Source organism: Thermobia domestica, chromosome 6, assembly GCF_964235325.1.
Source record: "Thermobia domestica chromosome 6, izTheDome1.hap1.1, whole genome shotgun sequence".
NCBI lineage: Eukaryota > Metazoa > Arthropoda > Insecta > Zygentoma > Lepismatidae > Thermobia > Thermobia domestica.
The window spans coordinates 52,123,072-52,129,071 of NC_137459.1; the positions used below are offsets into that span (position 1 = coordinate 52,123,072).

At 37.9% G+C, this 6,000-nt stretch overlaps 1 protein-coding gene across 2 annotated transcripts in view; it reads right to left on the reverse strand.

The window, feature by feature from the left end:
- The window catches only part of sstn (stepping stone), a 47,779-nt gene extending 42,317 nt beyond the window's left edge, over positions 1–5,462 (reverse strand). The window contains exon 1 of one of the 2 annotated variants that reach the window (XM_081761633.1): positions 5,254–5,462. The gene's annotated coding sequence lies outside the window, so the exon portion shown is untranslated. The remainder of the gene's footprint in view (positions 1–5,253) is intronic. The other variant, XM_081761632.1, reaches the window with a different exon arrangement.
- Positions 5,463–6,000: the final 538 nt, after the last annotated feature.

Sequence of the window (6,000 nt, forward strand, 5' to 3'; positions counted from 1 at the left end):
CACAAAATACATAAATACCTTAAGAAAAATATTGTCCATCGCTAGCCACCACTTTCGCCCATCTGTCAGGCAATGTACGGATTCCGTGGCGAAAGAAGTCCTCATCCTTGGAAGCGATCCAGTCAGAGACCCATGTTTCGATATCTTCTGAAGAAGTAAACCGCTGTCCAATCAAATCGTTGTTCATGCAATCGAACAAGTAGTAGTCCGAAGGAGCAACGTCTGGTGAATACGGAGGGTGGGGTAAAACTTCCCATCCGACATTTTCTAAATAGGTTTTGACCGGTTTTGCGACATGTGGGCGAGCGTTATCATGTTGAACAATAAGTTTATCATGTCTGTTCTCCCATTCTGGTCGTGTTCTGGCCAGAGCTTGCTTCAAACGCATTAATTGTCGTCGATAACGTTCTCCATTCATAGTTTCACCCGGTTGCAGCAGCTCATAGTACACCACACCTTTCATATCCCACCACATGCACAGCATAACCTTTGCACAGTGAATATCTCGTTTTGGTTGTGATGGACCTGGTTCACCTGGTTTCACCCAGGCCTTTTTTCCTTTAGGGTTCTCGTAATGGATCCACTTCTCATCACCCGTAATAATTCGATGCAGAAACCCCTTTCTGCTCTGTCGTTGAAGCAGCAATTCGCAAATGGTTTTTCGTCTTTCAACGTCTCTGTCTTTCAATTCATGTGGAACCCAATGTGACATCTTTTGAATCATTCCCATGGCTTTCAAGCGTTTGGAGACTGTTGTTTGATCAACGCCTAATGCTGCTGCAAGTTGTTCCTGCGTTTGACACGAATCCTGCTCGAGCAATGCTGTCAATTCTTCGTCTTGAAATTTTTTTGGCTGTCCAGCTCGCTCTTGGTCTGCCAAGCCGAAATCACCACTTCTAAACCGTGCAAACCACTTCTGACACGTTCGCTCAGCTAGAGCATGGTCACCATACACTTCCACCAAAATACGATGACTTTCAGTCGCACTTTTCTGCATGTTAAAGTAATGCAGCAGGACACCCCGCAAAAACACTTTATCAGGCACAAATTGCGCCATGTTCACTTAACTACAAACTGGTGTTGTTGACGCTTTAATCCACTGCCATATACTACGAACGATACGCGATGACAGGGGTTTGCAACACATGTGTGGATACACGGAACTGTGGGACGCTCCGTTCGTTGCGCTATCTCTTGTCCACCCGCACGAATTAATTCCTAGACCAAATATATATATATATATATATATATATATATATATATATACTAATTAGAATTACCATTGACAAGAAAAAGATCAAGAAAAATAATGCAATAAGTAATTTGTTCTAAAGATACAGGATTGTTTCCTAGTGAACGAAATTTCAATTGAAAATACAGTAACTTTCAAGACTGAAAATCATATATTTTTTTTTTTTTTTTTTTTTTAATTAGGAACTGCACTTGATCAACAATGTTCGTAAATGTAGGGTCACTAATGTGAGGAATGAAATTCTTTGTGTTGTTCCATAATTGCACTGAAACCTGGAGTAAGTTTTGTCACTATCAATCTTAGGTCCGATTCAACATTAAGATGATTCCGCTTTAAGGTTTTAATACTGCAAAGAGCAGAAAAGGTCTACTCACATAACTAAGTGGTAGGGAAAGGCATCAAATGTTACAATGCCTTTTAAGACAACTCTTCATACCCACAGCGCACACGCAAGCAAAAGCTACAAAGTTCATCTTCTTTGAAAACGTTTCTCCACTAAGTATCGCAGGATAGTTTCGACAGCTGTTCTTGTTCTGTGCTAGATTCATACCTTGTATGTTACGGATCTCTACATTAGTGAAAGGATTTTTAATTCAACCATTACCAGGTTGCGGGACAGGGAAATATTCTCGAAAATTTGCAGCTAATGTTTTCAAGTGTCCTATACGTGTTTTGTGCATTTCAGCAGTTTTTTACCTGAAGAATCAATTAAGTCCTTGAACACTGGAAATGATGAATATTGTTTTGTACACGTACTGCCTACAGCTGCAGTTTCTTAATCTTAAAAATAATTCCGGCATAACAGCTGAGAGTTCCATTTTATTACTAAATATTTCAATTTTTAGGCCTCGCCGACCCCCTGGCTAGGTCCCGCGGACCGCACTTTGAGAACCAGAGGATTGGGTACTTGCGCATCAAATTTGGTTCAGTCTGACCAGTAGTTACTGAAAAATAGAGTACAAAATACACACGCACATTCATCCATCTAGAGTGTAGCTACAAGCTCGTATTCTTATGCTGGAAGTTTTTTTTTCTTTCTTTTTTTTTAAAGAAACACATCGGGATCACAAATGGAATATACTGCATGCAAGCAGAATCCACTTTCAACATCACTACGTTAAGGGGATCCCCCAGCTTAAGCCCCCCTGAGTACGCCACTACTCTATTCAATAAATAAGTAAAGCCAGTAGTTTTCAACTTCTTAAAAATGAACAACTTTGTGTTCGGAACATTATTTCGACTCTCCTGGAAAAGTACGAGGCAGTAAAACACTAGATGATCTAAAAGGGCTGATGTACCCCGAATGCTCCACAGACATTTGGTATTGTAATGTAGGTCAAATAATAAAATATCATTTCTTTTTCTTTGTTTCTTTCTTTTTTTTTTTTTTTTTTTTAAGTTTCTTTCCCTCTGCTTGTTCCCTCAAGATATTAAACGCTGGCGTCGTCACTCTTACAAGGAGCTTAATATTCTGAATAGTAATGGTGAGTACACGCGTACATGTTTTTAAATCTACTAGTGAGCTCCCTTCTAGGCATATGGTTAGCTTAAGCGTCTTCGGCCCACGAGATCCGGGCTCAATTACCGACGGGAACTCATATGATTCGGATCCCATGTTACGCTGTAGGTCCATTTCTCATAGAGCCTCGCTGCTGAAAGATAAGTTAAACTCCAACGCAACCAGCCATAACTCTGCTAGATGCGTAACTAAGCCAGCAAAGCACAGGAAGGTTGGCTCTGATTCCAACATTTCATGTTGGTTCGTAACAAGAAGACATGTTATGAATAAGTATTATAAAGTTTAATTGTTCAAATTGTAGCTGCTGGGCCATTAACATGAACTCTCTGATACACAGAGATGATTATGGCCAGTCACGGTTAGCTGTAACTTAAAATGGCAGGATAAGTTGTAGACATGGTTCTTTCCTGCTGGTGCGTGTCTACGTTTATATACTTGTTCAAAGATTCCGGAGAGAGAAAATGCCTCATTTCATTCTTAATCTCCTTGTTTCCCTCTTCTAGTTTGTTTCTTCAGTCGTTATCGCAAGAAAATATATACATATTTTTTATTTAATCAGTTGGCAATACTTCTATGCTGTATGCTGTATACTGCATTGTTTAAAAAGGGTGCAAAGCTTCGTGAAAAAGAATTTAGTTCGTTTACTATAGAATCATTCATTCACGAACAACCAACATCTAAGTTCTACAATATGTTTACACTAAACAAGGCCAGCACAAACCTTCTATTACAAATTTGAGGGGAAAAAAAGGGAGGCACGGTGGCTCAGTGGTAGAGCGCTTATCTTTGGTGCATGGGTTTCCTTCCACTTTCCCATTCCACCAATTCTTAAATCGTCATTCATTTGCTTTAATCACTGTCTCCCTTTTAGCCTAACTGGCATATTCGTGGGACGTTGAACTGAAAGATTTCATTTCATTTCATTCTTTTGAGAAAAATAAATCCCAATACAACGATCTTCATTCAAGTGTAACTACAGTTCCTGAAAAGAGGTATCAATCAATCTGGCCACTGATGCATAATAGTCCCGTCATGAAACTGGTAACTTTACGGTTAAAATGAGTGGATGCATATATAAGAGGGTTGTCTAGAATATTAATTTCCATTGTCGTAGCATTTCTGCACAACATAGGGCACTAGTAATTTATGTTTACAAGGTAATATTGCTAGTGTCAAACCAATACAAGGGCTATTGAGTGAGTGCAAATCTAAGACGACTGCGTAAGATACTAATCTGCACGATGTTGGAAACTTATATGTTATGTTAAAGTATACCAGTTCCTAGTGTGAAACCAATACAAATGGTCTAACGTATAAGATTTTACGCGATATCAGGTGTTTGTTCAAGTATACTCATTTGTCTGCATACACTCTTGTCGCTGACGCGCCTCTTCCCTACAGACTCAACACTTGCGCCCTCCCCTCTCCCCGCGTTCCTGATTTGACTTGGTTACACTTTTAGTGACCACCTAGCACAAGCTGATTTGTGTTTTTGCATAGTCGATTTTATGGTGTATTTCAGGACCGCGTATGGATACCCTTACGGGAAAGCAAATCAGTTTGCAGGTATAGTATCAATCTGTATGCAATTATTTGGGCATATGCCAGGCCAATAACGGTCCATTTAATTTAATGAACTATTCGGTAGCTGCACCTGAACTTTAAATTAAAATATATGCAGAAGTTCACATTTCAAATCTCATGAACTTTTTTTTAAAATACGAACTTATTATTTGCTGAGCAAAACAATACATTTACTTCGAAAAATTAAATACTTGTGACAGTTACTTCAACTAACTTTTTAATGAAGACTCCATATTTACAGTTTTAAAATTATATCAGCACTGCCAAGTATTTCAAATATGAACATTACTAGACATTTACCTAAATATTTTAAATAGTTTTAAAAGTATGAACTTACATATATAACCTTCGAAATATGAAGATCCTTAGGACCTAGTGGAAATAGAGCCTTACACACAGCAATTACAAACAGTCATCCTCGGTAGGGTTAAGATGAACTATACGTTTCCGTAAAGGTACAAGAGATTACCGGGGTTAAAATTCCTTAAGTTTATAGCGTCAATTCTCTGGTCACAAGCTACCGACTTAGTACTAATTGTGGTATCTCCTTAAATACATTTGAATAAAGGATTTCCCTTGTTTATTATTGAAACATTCATAACTAAATAGTCGTATCTGTGTAGTTAATGCACACAGGACGCACTAAAAACTTTCTACTTATACAGCAAACTTTCTGTCAATAATTTGCATTTCCTGTGATAAAACACCTGAATTAATGATTCAACACTGAGATCAAACTTTGGGATATTACAGTCAAAAAAGAATAACTTTAAAAAAATGTAAAGTTTTCCCAAGTTGATACACCAACTTAAGTTTCAATCAAAACATGACAAACTAGAACGATGTGCTATATAAACAATACGAAAACCATCATAAAAACTGGGCGATGACAACTTACTCTTTACGTTCCACAGTGCAAATATCCATACATGAACGCAATATTTCATGTGATCATCATGAAACCACTTCATTTATAATGTAGATACAAGTTCTGGGAGTTACAATAACATTTTTAGAAATCCTTCCCTTGTTCGTGAAATAGACGCCATGGTAATATCACTATCGAATCGATCACAAGAGTTCATCATTAAATGACTCAAGCGATAATTGCTTCCTTCTTTTCGATTATTTCAGGATAGGAAACATTTTCACCTGAAGTTATCTCAAATGATTTTTTAAAATGTTACTGTTACTCGTAATGTTCACAGATAAACAAACCTATACCGGAGGAGAGAAGTTCGATACAGATTAGGAATAGTTGGTCAAATAAAAAACAAAAGCTTATTTCTTTCATATCCCTTGCTTTAAAAGATTCCCCCCTGGACTGTTATTAGTCTGCTGCATGCCCAAATAATGGCGTATAGATCTACAATATGCGTCCCATTGATGTTCCCTGGAAATAGCTGCGTGCTATTCTCGTAACTGTTGTCTATTTTATGCAATTTCAAATACATTCGTTATACCTTAAAAATTGTTTCTTCGGTTAGAGTTGCATTCAATTGTTCAGATTCACTTTGTTATCAAACGACTGTTCAAAAAGCACAAACCAACTTGTGCTAAATAATTACTAAAAGTTAAAATGCTATCTGAGTCACGGCGGGGGCAGCCCGAGGGGTGTAAGTCGATAGACCTCCCCATGGGTGAA